Source organism: Diorhabda sublineata, chromosome X (assembly GCF_026230105.1).
Source record: "Diorhabda sublineata isolate icDioSubl1.1 chromosome X, icDioSubl1.1, whole genome shotgun sequence".
In the NCBI taxonomy this organism is placed as follows: Eukaryota; Metazoa; Arthropoda; class Insecta; order Coleoptera; family Chrysomelidae; genus Diorhabda; species Diorhabda sublineata.
This window is the reverse complement of record NC_079485.1, coordinates 3,977,764-3,996,199: the sequence shown is the minus strand read 5'-3', so window position 1 is coordinate 3,996,199 and position 18,436 is coordinate 3,977,764.

Sequence of the window (18,436 nt, the reverse complement as noted above, 5' to 3'; positions counted from 1 at the left end):
AGGCAAATTTTTATTTTTCACTTGAGAGCATTAGCAGAAATTTACATTTTATAGAATTCAGTTTCCAGTTATCCATTGCTCCCATTTTACATAGAATACGAGCCTGTAATATGAAATAAATTCAATAATCAGAATATTGTTTGTTTTGAAAAATCGTCAATTACAATTTCCAATCTCAGTTTTTCACGAGCATTAATGATGTATAAAGGAAGTTTCAATTTCCGTATTTTTATTGTCAATGTTGAGGGTACCTGTCAAATATCATTTTTTTATTTTTTTCCAATTACAAATAAAAACAAATTGGAAAATGTTATGTCTTAATACTTGGATAAACACCAGCACTATTATTATCAAACAGAAATTACTAAGTTAACAAATGTATCAAGGCTTGAAAATAGTTCTTTTAGAGAAATCGTTCAATATGGTTTCTGTAACTGAAATGTCCCCAAAGCACCAAAATTGTATCTCTAGGACTTAGTAGTAGAGACTACAAAAATATAATAAACGTCAAGAAAATGAAAATGAAAATCCTTCAGAAAACAGAAAGCATTATTAGTGTCTAATTAGATGGCATTTGAAAGTGCTTTTGCCGTTTAATGCTACGAAATTTTCGAAGAAACGTGAAGAAGAAATGCTACTATTTGTATTTTGTCATCTTTTAAGAGATTTCACTTTTAAAACCATAACAAATTCAATGAACTCTCCCTAAAGTGATAATCCAATTCTTCCAAAGTAATCCATAAATTTTCTGAAAATTACATTTTTTTTCTGTTTTCATCTTCACTATCAGTAGATAATTTGAAATTTATGCCACTCAGTTTCTAGTCTACTGAACATACCAAATTTTACTATCTAGCTGAGAAGTACGTTCATTTATAATTCAAATTTTATGTTGCCATTTCGCTAGCTGGAACTATTTATGTAGCACAATCAGAATTAATTCAACTAACCTCAAATCTATATTACGATTACTCATTCAGGAACCCGAATTAGTAGAAATACAAAAACGATCGAACAAACACACCAGCGCGCTCAGTACACACTTCATTAGTCAAATTGTAAATTGCGTGACAGTATTATTCGAATTCACTTGAATATTTATGAAGTTGCATCGTAATCAAAATGTGCAAACCAGTTAATTAACGAAGGATCCGTAATTAAGTTAATCCTTTGAAGTTAGTTGTAGAACAGGCCGCAGGCGACGCGGAGCTGCCACTAACAGAGCTCACCTTTGCGGGAATATTGTTGACAGATTAGAATTGAATAGTCTGAAATAAGATAAGTATTATTAGAAAATACACTTTGAAACTACTACCTAACAAAAGTCTGATTCGTCGTGATAAGTTTTCCATAGTTAATATCAATGTTTACCTTAACCTATCACTTATCCCATACATATAATTATGGGAGGATAGATTTTTTATTGGTTATTCCTACACCAACTCTGATCCATCCTAAAGAGCACGCCAGAATGAAGGTAGTACTATAATTTAATGTAGTGAGAATAAAGGAACTTTATCTTAAATTTATTCACACCACATTACATTGTAACCTTTGTAAAGTCTAATTAAATGTCCAAACATTTGGTTGGATATTCCTGATTGAGAAAAAATTATAAGAGTATTTTATGAAAAACATAGTGTACCAACTTGAAAATGGGCGGAAAACTTTTCTTGTTTAACCTTACCACATTTAAAGTGAAGAACCATTCTACGTTTAAGCAAGGCAAGAATGGAAAATGTCAAACTCTCAAACCCACAGTTGAGGTATGTGAAAGATGTTTATTTTGACATATTCAAAAAGAGCAAAGTACTTTATTTAAATAAACATTGTTTGACTCATTTTCGTGATATTTTCTCTTCTTTTCATTTATAATTCTTTTCCAAATATTGGAAAACTTGTTTGACTTGAACGTTAATTAGAACCAGTCAGTTGGCTACTACTCATTTATACAATTAGATTTCTACTTTTATGACTCAATTGATTGAGAGAAGGTATTAATTAGAGCAGAGCATTAAGAAACAAAAGACACTGTCATAAACAGTGGAGACATACAATGATGACATACGATGATGATATAAAACTATTTGTAGGGCAAGGAGATGGATAAGGTGGAGTTAGCTCCAGAAATCGATTGATAATGTTTTGTATACAGTTATATATGAAACTTTCAATTTACTTTTTTAAATGATAATTATTCTAGAATATAGCGAATGATTGTGAATTTATAATTCTCTCCCACATTTTATCAATATAGATATCTTGAGAATAACCATTATTCAGACAATAACTAGACTAAATAATCAACAACCGTTTACGAAATGAATAAAAAAAGGTAAATTTTAGTGGTTTATAAGCGATTGTTACTAATTTCATCAAATTCTGGTATGATTGCCGAAGAACAAGTGAAAATACATTTCGATTCATTTATTGTCTTACTGGTTTTCTATCATATATTAAAAATATATATATCCATCTCTTTATATTATACTGTCTCGTCGTCTCGAGTCAAAATAGCATTTCATCTCAACTGACTAAACTCTGTATGGGAACGACTTGTGAGGAATGACAAGATTAAATACGAAAATCCAATATTCTCTGACATTTCTATGTGAATACCTCTTCCCATACCAGAGTTTTCTCTAAAAAACAGTGAGGATATTCTAAAATGGAAATGGGAACATAACATCAAATTAAATGAAGCTTTGAATGAAGTGTTTCTGGCGTTATTTTATTGGAATTTATACAGAATATTTTTATGATTCGAAAAAAAAAACACCTGGAATTATTATACACTTTGCACATTACAGTCGATGACACAGATTTAATGAATATGGCATCAATAACGATACTTCTTTAGTTTTTCCTATCTGTATCTGTACACCACGATTCCAGCAATCTATTGTGTCCCCTTTTCTTGCTACGATACTGAGGAATACAGTGTTTACAGCTAATCGGTTATTCCCACTTCTCTCAGAAAGTTCAGAAACTTCAAGGGAATGTGGATAGAGGTTTCATCATCTGCGCAACAGAATCTGCCTATTGAAACGAAAACGCCTCTATAAGACTCCTGTTGGTATTCGTAGTTTATTCTCACTTAGGCTGATACATGCAGCAGATTTTCTCTGTATATAGTCTCCCAGTAGAGTCTTTGCCTGTTTCAGTTTCTGTAGGTTGTCCTAATAGTTGGTTCTACCGCTATATACCGTCTTCTCCAATGCTTTTTATATTGTTTTGTAGCTGAAGCCATAGAGAGTTTCAGGTCTTATAAAGGTTTTGTTTGCCCCTACTTTAGAGAGTCTGTCAGCTATTTCGTTTCCCTCCACTCCGGTGTGTCCCGGAATCTATTGCAAGGTTACTTTATTGTTCTTGTCTAGTTCATTTAATTTGTCCAGGCATCCCCAGCTAGTTTGAATTTTATGATATTGTAGCTTAAATCTCAATGGGTGCCTGGCTATCGGACCGCATGATAATATCGTGTTTGCTAGATTGAGCTATAGCTATACGAGTGTGGCAGGATTTCTTCCTGTCCTCTTTAAAGGAGGGCCGGAAACATTCCGTTAAAACTCCTGGCAACATAGCTGCAGTTTCTCCCGTAGCTCGGCTATGTTTCTCCATCATGTTTTCGGAGGCCTAACTGCCGCTTCACGGAAAGTCTTACAGCAACAGGTACAGGCAATGATTTCCTTGGTGTACTTTTGCCAGTTCCCACTTTTTCTCTAGCCACAGTTGAAAGCTATTTGCAACTCGGTTTTCCGCATTTTTAATAGCTATAATTTTGTTTGCTTCACAAACTGCTTTGCATTCGTGTTTTTGTTATTAGAGGAAGTGCAAAAGTTTTTTCTTATTCTTTTCAACAATTCATATAAAATTGAGGTAATTTTTGTTTTCAGCTCTTTAACCTTTTTGTAAATTGTGCAAGCAACAAATTATTAATTATATATCCTTCAACTGAGACATACAACATAATACCACCTGCTGAAGAGTTTCTAATCTAGAACTTTGGGATTACTAGGATAATAATCACTTTCTGTCCAAAACGTCCATAAAATGAAATCCATTTTCAGAAAAATAATAAGAGAATAACTTGAGACTATAGAAGAAACCTATTGCTGTTTATTTGGAAGGTATTATTCAAATCAGTCAGGTGAATATATAATGACATGTACTATTCGTGTCAACCACAAGAATTCGATTGTCCTTCACTTGGTTGCTGATTTATAAAGGTGCTTCAAGCAGAATTTATATAAATATATCAGTCTTCATAATAAATGTATTAGAAAAATTTCATTTGTAAGTCTCTAAGCTGCGACAGTTGTGCTTTATTGGAATGGATCACATCAAAGACTGGCGGATTTTACTGCTTGCCATCTACCCTAAAAATTTAATTTGATTTAATTTAAACAAACGATATTATAATTTCATACTTCGATATGCAACAATTAATGAAATGCTGGAATATCAGTTTACGGATTTTGTAGTTTTATATCGTTTATAACTATTTATATGTGTGAATTAAATTTTCATTCATCTATATCTGAATCAAACCAAAATAATGAAAAAAACAGCTATAATCGTGATAAAATTAATTAGAACAACAATATAATGAGAAGATTCTTATTTTTTGTAGATGAAAAATTTATTCTCAATTTAGTTCTCGACTGCAATAATATTGTGTTTTTTCCACATTCATCAGTTCTCAAAGAAAATCCATCAATTTAAATAAATATAAATGATTCTACTAAAACTTTAACCTGTCCGATTCCGGGTTTTGTTTTAAAATATTCCAAAACAGCACAATTTTGATCTACAGGGGTTGAATTTTCATCGTAGTTTCAAATTTCACTTTAACACCCCTAACCCTCCTATGTTATACATTATTTTAAAATTATCAATACTTAACAGTTTTGTCTAAAATTTTAATGTATTAAAAGCTGTTATTTTATTTACGATTTTTTATCTGATTTGTATTATCTAAAATTGCGAGATCTTCTTGATTAATCACTCGGTTATTATATCCAGATCGCTGTGTACTGTTTTGTGAAAACTTAACACTTGATGACCTTAAAAACCTTGAAGAATTCGTTACAGAATTCAATTTAATTACACAAGAAATACTGCGAATATTGAGGCATTTGTGAACAGAGTGGGAACTGGAAGTGGTCATTTTAGATAGTATAGTCGTTGCAATTGAATTTTTTAGATTTGTTGTTGTCTGCAGCAGAGCAAAAAAAGGAATTGTATATAGTCGTTCTGGAGATTAGAGGAACTAAAAAAGATGTTTGAAATTACTATAACAATTGAGCCACCCACTATAGGAGAAAATTTTCCTATTATGGAACTTCTCCAAACTAAACATAACTGAAGATATTGGGGTTATGAATTAGTTTCATGAAGAGAAAAATTAAAACTCATTGTAACTTCACGCAAGGAACTTCAGAAACACCATTGATAGAATATTTGATCATATATAGAATTCAACTTCAACACTATTAACAATAAAGCAGAATATTATTAATTCTTGGTTGCCTTTAAAAATTTTCATATTTCATGAACACACCAATTTTTAAATTTTAAACTTCAAACGAGCTTGTTCTTATGAAAAACATGATTATATATGGAGCAATGAAACCTTTTTTCTAATATTCAGTATATACATCTGTGAATTTGTGTGTAAACTTAATGGAACTGTTTACTTAGTAGCTTTCAAAGACCATATATAAGAACCAAACGAATCAAATCATATTATGACTGAAAGTTTTTTAAATGTGTAGAAACTCTTGGTATATTCCCATAGAATAATAATAATATTTTCAATGAAAATGTTACATTGCATTAAATTGCCTCAAGACAAACTTAAAAATCTTGAAATGCTAACTCCAGTAAAATTTTTCACATTTTCAAGGCTAATTTTTTGACAAAAAGTACAAAAAAACTATTTTCTCAATTATTATGGAGTTTGTTTCAGGTAGTTATATGTGTATTCCACATCGGCTCCTCTAAAAAAACATGTGAAGCGTTCAGTAGAAAATTTGCTTTAATTTATCATAAAATTACATTTACACAGATTCTGATGCCGGAAACTATGCCATACTCCATTGTAAGTAGAAAATAATGATAATTACTTTCCATTACAGCTAGACTGTAACCGTATACACTGATTACTAGGAAATAACACAGATCAAATTAAGTTTTGAATGTGAAACATAAGGCGGTAACTGTCTAAAATGGGCCACACCGACTTTATTGTGCCAAAATTGTTAAATGTTTCTTATTCCAAAAGTTAGTAATAAATGAGTACTTGTGAGAGGTTTTTAGTGAATTCGGGTTAATCTGAGGTTATTACTAAATAATTTCGCTGGACTAAATCCAAACTGCTAGAAAGTAACAAATTTCCAGAACTTGTGGAAAAATTTGACGTAAACTGATATTGGCTTATATTCTCTCCAATAAAATTTTTCAAGTAAATGTTTCGGGGTCAAAGGCACTACTAACTTTAAAATGGTTTTGTTAATAATGAGTGTATCCAAATAAATATAAAATTAGTCTCTCATTTTAAAAAGAAGTGTTTGATAATAAAAATATATAACAAAGCTGACGAATTGATACCTCTAACTTCCTATATAAATGTTATAGTCCATTATACTCAAATGCTTCTTAAGATGATAGCAACATTTCGGTTTAATTGAATGGTATTATATTGCGATTCTTTGTCGACAAACTTCAAATAGCGCCACAAAAAACCATAGTAATAGAATCAAGAGAGTTATCCTACCATCCAATGTTTGGATTATTATAGGATTGATGAATTATAACAAGTCCGAGCAAATGTTACCAACCAAATATCCATCAATAGAAAACGACTCGATAATGTGGTAACCCAGAATGGCTGAAATTCTATTTTATGGGGTTTATATACGGCATTCGTAAATTTCTGGGCTGGTATTACTCCAATAACGTCAATTACGCCTGTTGATTTGAAATTTCAAAATAAACGTACTTCATCAAAGGAATAAACTTTGTAAATTAATACATAATCATTGCTTCTAGAGCTATCAACATGCATGAATAACATTTATGGTAGATTTTCTGAATAAATTCCTGACATTCATTAGTTCTCTCATAATCATCTTGTTTCTCCATAATGTTTAATTAAATGTGTAACATTCTGGGGACATAGTTTCTGTTTCAAATGGTTTTGGTTGGATAATCTAGTACTTTGATAGTACACTTTCACTAATTTAATTTATTCTGGTGTACAATAAATCATTTCAAAAATAACGGATTTCAATAATAAGAGGAAAAAAATATTTAAAGTAGAATGTTATATCAAAAATCCCAATAAATTTAAAAAATGGCAAAAGTCATTTAATAAAAACAGGTTTGCTGACAGGTCTGTAAAAACTGTGAAGGCAGCTTCAAAATGTTGCCATTTACATTTTCTCATCGATTGAATCTAATATAAAATTTTAGCCCCTTCTAGATTGAATTTGATGTTTTTTTTGGTATTTTTACGAAGCTTGAACGAAGTTATAGTTCGTGCAATCGATATCTAGATCATACGAATAGTTCGTTACAAAATTCTGCGCGACTAACGTTGGGCTGGAAACTAAACACATGACATATTCAAGCTCAGCAGAAGAATTGAAGTAATGAAAAGAGAGGTAGTATCCCAAAGTCCAGCATGTCAGAACAACTCATATTTTAAAATGAAGTAACGAATGAAACCACATTTTCTGCACATACTTTTGAATATAAACAGATAATTTCCACTTTATCACGTAATATACTGTCGTTATATCCTCTAACGTGTGGAAAGTTTCGTATTATACTCAGTGTACAGTTAAACTGAATGGGAAGATTCATTACATGAAGCAATCAAAACAAATTGCGTTGACAGTCTGTCTTTACCTTTTTTTTTTCAATTTTCCTTGCATATCGCTCTTACGCGTATACCTGCTCAACAAAATTTGTTTTGGTTCTACACGGCTGTCTACTACTTTGCCATTCCCGCTTTTGCTCTATACATAACATTATCCCCAGGGAATCGTTTCAACAACGTGGCGGCAGAAGAAAATGAAAAATTGGTTTTAACGGGAACGACAAACTATAACGGCTATTTCAAAGCAATGCTTAGCCTACTCAAAAGATTTTTGAATCGTCTTGAAAAGAATATAAAGTGAGCCGGGAAAGTTTTATTTTTCCTGGATATAAAATTACCCATGGTATGATCTAGTGTATAGAGAAAACGAGAATATTCTATAAAATCTTGTAATTTTTAAGATGTTTTCTCTTAAAACCCCTGACATGCGCCACTTGTACGTAAGGATTTACTGTAGTTGAAAGGAATTGATTGTAAGTTATGCAGAAAACTATTGAAAATTAAATTCTTTATTTCTACGAAGAGATAGAAATTACAGAAACTTATGAAAAATAATTTGTTCTTTTTTTACCCGATGCTTAAGTATTTGTACCCTGCCACTCCCATTGAAATTACACAAAACTTTCCAATTTATTTTTCCATCGAAACAATTATTGAACAGAATAGGAACAGGTTGATTCTCAGTTGTGATAAATTAGTTAATACCAAAATATTCTTTGCGTTAGTTGATCATTGTATGTATAATTTGTAAAGAATGAATGAGTCAAAAATTCATGAGAAATTACTAACTCGTTTCCAGAATAGTCTTGTTTTGAAGGAAATAAGTTTTCTTGCTGTTAATCCTCTGAAGAAAGTTGCTTGATATAAAAAACTTTAAAAAGCATACCGTAACAGGAAGCAAGTATATTTTACACAGTAAGTATTTTTAAAGTAGAACCATAAATTCAGAAATACAATCCATTACCTTGAGAACAACGCAATTTAAAAGAAAAGTATTCTTCTAGTTAGGGAAAGAATGGTTAGCAAGGGCGTAGAAAATTGAAATGGGGATGAAAATCTGTCAATCTCAATTTTAAATTATTTATTTACTCCTAAGGTATTATTGCACCAAAAATTTGATTTTCCTCCAATTATCAAGCTATTTGCCAAAAGTGTCCAAATGCGAACTCAGATAATATTTTCATCAAACGGTTTTTTCAATTCAAATAATTAAAAAATTTCATTAAAGCTTTGGCATTTGAGGATTATCAATATATTAAAATGTTTTGATAAAACCTAAATGTCAAATTTTTAACTTTTTAACTATTTTAAACTGATTTTTTCGTAGTGGGATTGTGGCAAAATTAAACACCTGGCTGTACTAACTCTAATTTATGTCCTAGCTTTGAAATACGCATTCATCAACAGGTACTGAAATTATAGTCAAAGTACAATGAAAAATATGTTTAAAATTATAACAATAATAAAAATTACTTACATTAATTACGTTAGTAAATGCGGTGTGATAAATTTTGTAATATCTTCTAAAACCCGTTAGATACAACAATTTGACGCTTGATAGGAATGTTAAGCGTACTGATTCTGGTTGCTATCGTTGGTTAGATTACGTCGTTATGAATAATTATGTTGAATATTGATTGGTTAGATTAAAAATGACTCTAAATTTTTATAGACTAGATCATTTTGAAAGAAGCTGAATATTCATTGGTTATATAATGAATGTCATTAAATTTTCATTTTTTTTTAGGTTAGGTCGTTATGAGTGAAGTTGAATTTGATAGGTTAGGTAAGGTTAGTTGGTTGCAGATAGCGTTAAATTTTTTGATAGAATTTGTTTTTTCAAAATCTGAAAGATTTCATATATCTAAATAAATAGGTATTCCATTCTATGAAATTTTTAAAATAAAGTCTGTTGATGAATAATGCAAAGAAAACTTAGTTTACCACCTTATAATATAATATATGTATTGAGAAAATACAGGTGGTCACGCCTTGACTATTCCACGGAATTAACAAATGTATCCATCTTTAATCAAATTAGATAAAGTAGAAGTAAAAAGCAGATATTACTTAACCCCTTGTAGAGGTGATATCTGTGATATGAATCAGAAAAGATCCATCATATTTTCATGTAAAAACCACTAGTTGAAATTTGTAGTATGAATTAAGAGCTACCCTTGAGAGAGAATAGAACCACAATGAGTAACAAAATTATAGGTAATAGATATAGGTAATAATTAGTATATAAGTCGTATATAAGTTCATAGCAAAAATTGAAGCAATATTCAGCATGTCCGGAATTAAATATTATTGTTAGAATAGAATTCGTTTACAGAGTAGAAGGCACTTTCTAGAAAATATGCCTTCAAATTGTTGCGGAATGCGGGAAAAGATTATATCGATTTGATTTCAATTAGTAAGTGATTATGCATTTTTTTGCATTGTTAAATATTGAGCCCTTAACTAATTCTGAACGTGGAGTAGGTAGGTAAAGGTCTTGCTCCGCGTTCCTAAGTGGATAGACATAGATAGAAATTGGAAAAGCGTGCTTACGAATTAGGCAAACGGATTCAAATGTGAATAAGGAATGAAGAGTCACAATTTTTAATCTTTTAAAGCAGTCCCTGTAGTGAGCCCTGCTGTTTAGTCCGAGTAAATATCTCACAGCTCTCTTTTGTAGTTTGAAGATTCGCTCAAATTGAGTCGCACCACACGTTCCCCAGAAGGGAAGGGCATATCGAAGAACCGACTCAATAAGGGCATAATATACTGTTAAGGAGATGGATAAGTTCAGTTCTTTGGAAACTGATCCCTGCGCAAAACAGGAGAAACTTAATTTTTTAGTTAAGGCGGCAACATGTCACTCTCATTTCAAGGAAATGTCCACAACAGATTCAACGGCTTCAATGGTGGTGTTCTTTAATGAAAAAGGCTGCAATGTATTTTTGTATGATAAAACTTTTGTTTTAAAAACGTTAAGACATTGAAGATTAGAATCGCATCATGATTTAAGGGTAATTAGATCACTAGATATGGTACTATGAAGTGCCGTGAGATCAGGTTTGCTCCAAAAGAAACTAGTGTTGTCTGTAAATAAACATATTTTACCACTGATGTCTAGATAGGCGATGTCTTTTACAAACAGAAAAAACAAAATAGGGCCTAGTACTGAGCCTTGGAGAACTCCACATTCTATTGGCTTGCAAGATGACATCGTTGTATCATACCTTACAAACTGACTTTTGTTGGTAAGGTATGACTTAAACCATGCGAGAGCTGTTCCCCTGAAACCGTAGTACTGCAATTTGTTGATTAAAATATTATGATTAACACAATTGAAAGCCTTAGAAAAATCACAAAAAGTTGTTGCAGTGGAGTGATAGCTGCTTAGGCTAGAGTACACATTATTAAAGAGGGATAATATATCATAAAACCCAAATTGATGGGTAGTATATGTATAAGAACCGTCCATAGGCGAAGATAGCGCTGAAAATATCATTTGAACGCTTCCAAATTAGCAGGTAGGAAAAAACCATTAAATATGTTTTTTTAATAATGAAATAGCAACAAATGATTAGATAGAAACTATGTGAACTGGAATTTTTTTCACCACTTAATTATTATAAATAAAGGTCATATACAGATATTACCCAAAATTCATCCATATCTTCAGCTCACATACTACTGAAATACTTCTCAGTACAAAATAATGTAGTCTGTATATATTCATAACTAATTCTCGTTTTCTTAGAAAATGATGTATTATCTTGAATGTAATAGTATCATAAACTTTTATTCATCTAAAGTTAACTTTTACCAGATATATTACTTTAAATTATAAAGTTTGGAAAAGTTTCCTGGGTATACAGTATTAACAATAAAAGGGCACAGTTTACTTGAAATGTTTGCTCGTTAGTTGCCAGCACGCAATAAAATTCTAGACTGGTATGTATGAAGAATTTGCAAAAAAAGCAGGAAAGTTGTGTCTTGGGACAAATTTTCTTTTTGGCGAAGGTTATGTTCGGATTTTCAATTTACTTTTGATCATAAAAAGTGTAATGCAATTTTTTTATCGCCTAAAACTGGGAATGTCTTACACGAAATTGTTTTTATTAAATAATTTTTGAGCCTACAATTTATTACCATATATTTTCGGAAGTCAATTTAGAAAATCTCATAAAAACTCAAATAAACATGTTACGTGAAAAGAGAAATTCTAATATTCCACGAAAATGAGATTTAATATGTATCTGAATGAAAATTTAAAATACTGAGGCGATAAGTACAAAATAGACTTACTTTTTTATAATTTCCTACACTAAAATAAAGGAATGAAATACGGCACTCGTGTTCTCATTATTTATATATTTTTATTTTCTCATATTATATATTTATATTGACTGTAGAAGAGATATATAATCAAATATATAAATTTTTGACGTCATGACAAACAATCATTAACTTAGGACGATTTATGCTTGACCGAAAAAAGTATTAATAGAAACAAATTTGAAGAATGTACTAAACACACAAAGCTCAGGTGACCCAGAATGTCGTCCATTAACCAACAAAAGATTTATATGTTGTCTTGAGAAAGCTTATCTGGCGTTCTCCTGTAGCACCGACTAAAGTATGTACAATTTCCAAAAACTGGAAGAACCACAAATGCGACCTCTTTGCCACACAAACTGAAATGGGACATTCCTTTATATAATATCGGATTCTCCCACTCGCTCAGTACCTGACTGACTCAATAGCACCTTATTAAATCTAAATTAGACTTGTTGAAAAGTAGAAAGAAATATTTTCCGTATCTCAATTACACAGATCAAATTTAATAAACCTGTAACTCTATATTATTGAAAATTTCATGGCAAAAAACTGGGTAGAACTGATGAGATATGAACGCAAATATCGGTGACTAAGGACTATCTACGTGATTGGATGATTGATCGTCTTTCTAAAATTATATTATTAAAGTTTTCTGTATATTATAATCTTAACAGATGCGCAGTGAGAGCATAAGAAAAACTTTTTTGATAATAACCAATAGGAAAATGATTTAGACGTATTTACATGGTCATTAACTATCTAATTTGGACAGGGCTTCAAATGGTAGGGTATTTCAACCATCTATTTTTTAATAATGGAAAATTAAAAAGTTTATGCATACTCGTATCCATGGTACCTATTAATAGATATTACAAGAAGTATTAGAAAAAGTAGCCTAATGACGTATATCATTGTAGTTATATATGGAATGATTGACTTTTTTAGGAAAAATTCCTGAAGGTAGTACTATATCCTTATCACATTCCAATATAAGCAATTTGTCCGATAATCAATTATGAAGGATAATTTTCTATCATTTCTCGCATTTGTTTGTTATGTAATCTTAATCATAATTTGATCTTCAATTATGAAAGTTACGGCTTGAGTACACCTATTCGGCTTATAGGCTAGAAGTATGAAGCATTATGTTATCCCATTTTTCTATGTGTGTCGTATCGGCAAAAATATCCACGGTTTCACGATGTCATTGATGAAGCAAACAAAAACACTCAAACTAAGAGACTAAGAGAGAAAGCTGGCTTACAAAATATTCAGATTCCAGATACTCTAAGAATATTATATCTTCGCAGAGTCAATATTGACCTTGTCATAACACTTAAGCGTTGAATATTGTAGCAAATACAGTTGCTGTAATGACGATGAATATCTGTCAAACACAGAAGATGGCTTGTCCAGTTTCTTATATAAAAAATTGCCGAACAATCCAAACTCACGAATATCAAAACACTCAAGACATTCCTTGCTTACACAAAAAAACTTAAAGTTTCTAAAATGCATTAAAATCGAATAAAAAATTTCACTAGTTTTAAAAATGTTGAATGCGATCGAATACTTTTAGTACAATCCTGAACGAGAATTTGAATTTAAATGAGGTTGGTCGTTTTTTGTTTGATCTTTTGAAATATTCGACAGCTATGACGTAATTTTGAATAAGGATATATACGTTCTTTGAAGATGATTGAAAATATATGATGGAATGTTTCTCAGTCAGTTTTTTTACACCTTAAACTATATGAAACTGTATTTGTGTATATACAGGTATGTCAAAGAATAGTATCACACCCAGAAGAAATATTTTCTTGACTTTGATTTTTTGACAACAAAACCATATTTAGATTGTGATAACAATATAATTGTTTTATATTTAAAGTTCATAAAAACTAAGTTCTTTTTTAAATTTTCTTCCTGAACTTGTTTACAACAGATAATTTATTTCTCACAGGTCACTCACACTTTACAAAAAGTTTAAAGTCGAAATTATCATCAAATGTGATTTTGAAACAAGTTGAATTGTTGCCATTCGTTTGCCATGACGATCTGACGTCTGTAGACAGAAAACAGTAGAAGGCTAACCGAAGCGTACCACCGAGGATCAATCCTTTTTGTTAGTATCCGTCAAATTGCTAAGCTATGGCATGGAGAAGGTCTCTTTGTATACGAGCTACTGGCACTTAGAGGTACAATGGGGTTATATTGTATTTTGCGACAAGTCGCGACAAAAATAAGACAAATATACCTATGTGAAATTAGGTTTACAGTTGAAAGGCCGACTACTATTTTTCCTTTTCAGATACAGTATGATAGCCAAGGGTATGTTGATGATGAACAACAAATTACTTCACTACATTTTCTCATAATGTAAGCTTTCGAAGTTCTTCTGGTACTCATCTCAATTTTGTTCACACTATGAATAATTTGAATGTGTTGAATCATCTTTAGAAGTGTGGGAGTAAATTTTAATATGTTGAGTTAATAATCTCGTTTGTGGTGTTTGTAGAAGCATAATATTTTTATTATTTACTTTAATTCAACAAAATCTAAATATTTTTGAAAAATGTAGAGAACGGTTATATTTAAATCTGTGCTTCTCTCTGAATTGACCTATTTACGTGGAAGCGAGGTTATACCATTTTATTATTATCTGCTATTGTTTTATAGACTATACGTAAAGTTTATGGCCTTTCCTGGCCCATAAACATTTACAGCAGAATACTCCTTTTTTATTTTCATTATTTCATTGTTTCCATTTCCTATAAGTATAAGATATTGTAGCGGAAAGGAAAACATATAACGGTTTTTAAATTCAGGAATAAATTCATAGAAACGGATTTGCAAGAGTTTACAACCTCATTATGTCGACTATTCAAAACTAGAAACTTTTCATAATACTTATTCCCATGATACACAGCGTGAAACAGATATTTATTTATTTATAAAAATATCGACAGTAAAAATGTGCTATTCGTTTGCAATCGATGAATCTATACACAACTTGACCGGATCTTCATAATAGCATTTAGAAAAAAGGGTAAAAATTCCAAGTTCACTGCAGATGGCTAGGAATATTTCAGGAATTTTGAGAGAAATGTCTCTTGAGAAACTCAATCAATCCTTTGTTCTTTCCATAAGGAACAAGACAATTTTGAGAATGTATTCCTTAGCGGTAAAAACCAGAAGATTGAAAATAAATAAATAAAATCTAAATCGTTGGTATCCAAAAAACAGAGTAAACAACTCGCGTCAGCTGTTCATTGTTAAACTAAAAATTTTTCTTTCATTTCTTACTTTTTGAGACCTCAATCTTCGTTTTCTTTTATGTGATTTATACATATAGTTGTTGTTATTACTAAGAGTCTCTTTGCAAGGCAACTGAATACTGATAAATTTTCAAATAGAATTAATGAATAAATCAAAATGAAATGTGTATTTTCGGTTTAGCTCATCGTCGAAAAAATTCAACTAATCGTTAAGAAATATTTTCCTTTTTTAACTAAATGATAGAGCTATTAAGTCAGTACCAACTTCATTATAATTTATCACGACTGGCATAAAAATACATGTCATCAGAAAACACCATGAAAAGCTGCACAGAAGAAAATGAGATATAGAACTTAATCAGCTTTTCAACAGATCTGATGAAATGTGATCCAATACCAGACGGGCCATTTAGCTGGTACTAGTTGTCCTTGATACATATATAACCTGAACATATACATTTTCTCTATTCTGGTTGTAAATAAATCATTTTTTGAAATCAAAACAGTGATATTTCCAATCCTACTACAAAATCTATAATATAAATCCATTGTGGCCTTGCAAGAACGCGTGAAGCTGAATGTTCAGTTGAATTGTCTACACCTAAAACACACAATCAGGATATAGTATTGAGCGATTGGAGAAGTCGTATGCATATCACAGGGATATTGGGTGTCGAATGTTTGGTTTTATTCAACCGCAAAATGGACGTTTCGTAGCCGTGGATCCACCATAATACACTATAAACCAAACAGCAGTCGAAACAATGCGCTTCTCGGGATAAATCGGTACCAAAGAGAACTGGATTGGATTTATCACCTACAAAAATCTTGGTGTTTGTTTTTGGGATGCGTGCGCTAGCATCCTGATTGATTACCGATTACCTCCAAGGGAGAGAAGCAATCAATGAAGGATATTATGTCAACTTAGTGAGTTGACTATATGAGAATTGATAAAAAAGACCAAATATGGTAAATAAAAGATTTTTCCATACCAGATATATACGTGTGCAATTTTCATGGTAAAAATTCGGAAATTAGGTTACGAATTACTCCTTAATTTTTTATAGAATTTATAGAGCTAGACACGAATGACTGTTTTTTGTTTTTAAGTCTAAATAAATGGATCGGCGGCAAGGGATAAAGCAATGGAATATGATAACATGAAATACCTATTTTGATGACCAAATAATCTTATTTTCTGGTACGAAAAACTAGAGATACGTCGAACAAATTTATGATTATTATTCACAACATTTATGAGTTAATTTCAGACTAGCATATAAATTACAAAAGCCTTTTTTGTTGGTACTGTAAATGATTTTATTAAAAACCAAGCTATAACGAAACAAGAAATGTGAATTCCTTTTCTTCAAAGTACTGCTGGCAGTGACTAGCAATGCATTAATCCCAAAGATAAATAGTTGACAGAAAGCAACGTTTTAAGAAGACTTGTTTTGGAATAGGTTTTATATACTCTGCGTAATCTGCTCAATTTAAGGAATCACATGATGATAGATCTTATGAGTCAGAATAACTTATAGCGCTCTATAACTCGCTATTTATTCGCACATCGTTTTGCAAACTTTCCAGTATCATCTTGAAGAGTGCAGTTTATGCTTGTTCCCCTTGGAAACAGGTTCTATGCTCTTAGATTTGATTGGCGGGCTATTTTAAGAAAATCACTGGTTTATTGAGAAGTCTCAATTTGCCAAAAAAACTCCAGACTACATAATTTAAACCTATATATTCGTTCAGTTCAAACTACGTGGTTTATTCACATGAATTTTGAAATATTTGTCATTACTTTGTCGACCAGCTAAGTTGGACCAATTTCTACAATCATAATTAAATCCTGCCAATCAATATCTGTGCCTGTCGCTGGGGAAGCCATTGCGTGAATGAAAACTCATATAACTCATATAGTACAGCTAGTTATACAGGGTGTTCCGGAACTTGATGCAAAAAATTCCGGAGAGACATTCTGAAGAAAATTATCGTAAATTTTAGTTATTGGAACTTTAATAAATATTGAAACACAATAAAACTTTTCTAATTGAACTTTATACTGTCAAACATCCTGTTACTTAGATACATAAGGAAACGATGGAAATGTAGAAAAATTTTGTATTCTAATGAATGTTTGATTGTGGTTTAATACCTCATATTTGTATTTGAAATAAATAATTACAATTTATGACAATTTTCTTCACAATGTCTCTTTAATTGTTAACCATTGGTCTTCGGATAGTAGTGTAGAATTATTTATTCCATCAAACACACTACATGAACATATTTAATCATCTATTAAAAATTCATAATGTATAATACTTAAATTTAAATGTTTATCTCGCAAATTTAACGGACTATAACTCAGAAACGAGGAGTCGTATGAGAAATTTTTTTTCATGTCACAGCATTATTTTCAAGTCACCTACTGAATCCCAAATATGTTGCATCAAGTCCCGAAACACTATGTATACCCCAGTCATTGAAGCAATAAAAATACCTGATCAACTCAATTAATATAACTTGACATCTCATGTACATCACATACTCTTAGGTAAATTCACCCCATAGATAGTTCAAATAAATAACAGGCGACACACATTCCGTCGCAAATGTAATTAATAGTGTACGAGAGTAGGCTGGAAAACCTGGGAACTTGATGGCAATTTCATCAAAACCATGTAAGTAATTATAAGGCCGTCTTCTGACTCTCATTAGATTCAATTAGGACAAGATACGTCCTAGATATTATAGAAGGTGATGAAAATAGTAAAGCAAGTGTACTGCTTTGGGACATGGGCAAATCTGATAAATATGACAGTAAACCGTGAAGTTCATTCGTTACAGTTCCGAAGTAGTCCAGAAAGATATGAGTAGAAAGGACATCAAATTAAGTTTTACTACTTAAGTTGTAGGTAAGATGATTTTCATGGGATGT